This window comes from Nelumbo lutea, chromosome 1, assembly GCF_056320005.1.
Source record: "Nelumbo lutea isolate HS-2025 chromosome 1, American lotus-T2T, whole genome shotgun sequence".
Taxonomy (NCBI): domain Eukaryota; kingdom Viridiplantae; phylum Streptophyta; class Magnoliopsida; order Proteales; family Nelumbonaceae; genus Nelumbo; species Nelumbo lutea.
The window spans coordinates 110,983,948-110,986,864 of NC_142684.1; the positions used below are offsets into that span (position 1 = coordinate 110,983,948).

The window sequence follows — 2,917 nt, forward strand, 5'->3', positions numbered from 1 at the left end:
CATCTACACGTGTCCCCCTATTACGAGGTCGGGCCCAATCACCCTCGTCAAAAAACAATTACAATCAGTGGGTTTTCTCTGCGCACCAATAGACAAGTTTCTTGAGCACCATTCGATCAGATCAAAACCCATCACGGAAAAATTACAATAAACTCCGTAAAGCAAACACTAGAAGAACCGAGAGCCAAAGTTGAGGGGAGGAAACGAAAGAAACCCATAAAACCAGAAAGAAGATGAGACCCAGCTGAAGAATCGAAAAGCCCAACACAAATTTGGAATGAGAACAGAAGACAGTGAAAATGAAGATAGGGATGTAGCCTTTGAAGGCAAGATGAAAATCAACGCAAGCTGGCCATATGATCTGCTTGTCATTCCTCTTGTCCTTGACATCTGATACAAACGCACCGTCGATTTCTGCTCTTCTTCTCCCTCCGAAGTCCTTCTCAATCACCACTGCCAAAAACTCTTGCATGCCAACCAAGAAAGCGACCTTTTGCAGCTAAGCCTGCTATGTTCCGATCTCCCCTCTCTTGCAGCAAGATACACGTTCTCATGTTCCCTGGTTCGTCAACGAAACTAGAAAGAATGATTAGCCGCTCCTCGCTTCAACAAGCTTATCTCGTGCTGGCTCTAGCACAAGTGCATTTGAGTAGCGGATGAGAGAGGGTAACATCCAGGTTCAGGAGAGGGGAGTGGCAAATGGCAATATCCGGTTCGGACAGATTTACTCACTGAGCGAGTCCAGCTGGTTTGTTCCACCAAAAAAATGTCCATCTGGTTCTGGTTCAATACCCATGTTGATGTAGTTCAGGAGTCAGGACTCCAGGCTCAAGATTGAAAACTGGTATGAGACCAGCCACAATAAATTAAAGCAAATTTGCTGGGTAAAATCGGTTGGTCGAGCTCGAGGAATTTTCTTACCAGTTGCTTTTTATTGGATTTCTCTCATCGTTTTTAAAAGTTTTATTCGCTGAATACGGAGGCAGAGGAGGAAGACGAGCAACAGTGTACTCACTGCCTTTATTTGATATTATTTCCAAAAAAGCTATTCGATTTTAGTTATTATATGAAAAATAATAGTCTGCAATAGTGCAACTCTGGTTTAATTCTGGTTGTTTCTAAGCTGAAAAGCCAACAACCCTGAAGAAAATACTGTAATCTATTTCCACTCAACAAGGTGAAATCAAGGACTGGACTCTAGCCTATTCTGCAAGGACAAAACACTTCTTATTAAATGGAATGGAAACAATAGTAACATTTCACAAGTCACAAAAACCTTTGCGCGTGAGACCAAACTCTGCTCCCATAAAAAAAACAAGAAAAGAAAAGTTGTTTACTAACTTAGCACAACTTAGATCAATTAACCAAACACAGGAACAAGTTTTGGGCTTAGAATTTTTTGTTGGATTCTCCAAAGTCCAAAGGGAGATGAACATGAAAGCCAACTAATTAACAATAACATTAATTATTAAACACAGCAAAGTAAAATGATCAAACGAAAAATAAGGAAAAGCAGATTATTCACAATATAATGTTCATAATCTTCAATTCATCTCTTCCCACTTCGACTCCTAGAAAATTGATCTCTTATCCCACCAACAACCCATGTCTCCTTTGCAATATCAGGAGACACCTTAAAGAAATCAGGAGCATAACTCATCAATATCAAATTCTCTTTCTTCTTTTCTTCCAGCGCCAACTTTTCTTTGTTTGCTCCTCCTCCTCCTCCTCCTCCTTCTTCTTTTCGCACTAGATCTTTCTCTTCTAGCCAACCTTTAGCGGGTGCGGACCTACAACGCATGAGCAAGAGAGCATTCGAAGGAGGAGCGGCAGGAGCGGCATCCGATTCTGATCCTTCACCATCACAAGTCTCGTTTCTTTCCTCTCTGTACTTTTCTTCTTTGCTAAAAACATTATTTTGATTTTCTTGCAATACCATAAACCACTTTGAAAAGATAGTTCTCGAAGCATCACCACTATAATTTTCCTCTGTACTCGCTTGGTTTTCTTTCTTTTGTTGATACTCTTCTTCTTCCTCTTCTTCATCTTCTTCGCCATCAGAAGTGACGACTGAGCCATGAAAGGAACCAAAGCACCGTAAATGGAAGCGAAAGCTTCGTAAACAAGTCAAAATCTGCATTATGTCTTTCCTGAATCCGAGAGTCACTACCCAAGTGGGGTTCTTCTTCTTCTTCTTCTTCTTCTGTTTTCGCCTGTTGTGAAGTTTCTCGATGCCTTCCATGACTGTTTGCCAGTTGTTACAGGAACTCGATGTGGGCCTGACTCTGATCTTGCCGGCGCATGTGACTTTTGGAGAGGTAGGTTCGGCGATCTCCGAGCCCGTGGTCTTGGTTTTGGGCCAAAGCAGAGGGCTAGCTTGGCCAACCCTGTTTCTAGACCTTGTGAGAAGATGGTGATGGCGCTTGGTACTGCTATTGCTAGTAGACTCATTCGACCGCGCTGGACTGCAAATGGGCTTGGGCATAAGGGTTAGATGGGCTCGAGAAGGGAAGCAGACTAAGAGGTCTGCTGAAGAAGTTCCTTTGCCTTCTCTTCTTCTCATGGTGTTTCTTCTTCTTCCTCTAGCTCTTTCTTTCTGTGTTCTCTCACAACTGTTGTATTTGCTGGTTTCTATGGTTTTGGATGATGTTAGCGTGTTTGTTTTTAAAAGGAGAGAGAGAGAGAGAGATTGAAAGCTTTTCTTCTTTCCTTTTGCTTTTGTTTGTTGGTTTGTTTTTTTTTTCTCTTTTCTATTAATTCGATCATCCTTCTTTTTTTTTTTTAGCTTTGTAGAGGATGTCACGGGGGAGCTTTCTTTCTGGGCCTCGCCTTTTGTTTCGTTTGCCAACCAAATAAAATAAAGAAAAGTTACTAAAGCCCAGGAGGCTTGTTTCATGGTCCAATCATCCCCACCCGC

The 2,917-nt window shown here is 41.9% G+C and overlaps 1 long non-coding RNA gene across 1 annotated transcript; it reads left to right on the forward strand.

The window, feature by feature from the left end:
- The first annotated feature begins 204 nt into the window (after positions 1-204).
- Positions 205-2,709, forward strand: LOC148876793 (uncharacterized). Its single transcript, XR_016113429.1, has 2 exons — positions 205-844; positions 2,265-2,709. It is a non-coding gene; the product is annotated as an uncharacterized LOC148876793 (long non-coding RNA).
- The last annotated feature ends 208 nt before the right edge of the window (positions 2,710-2,917 follow it).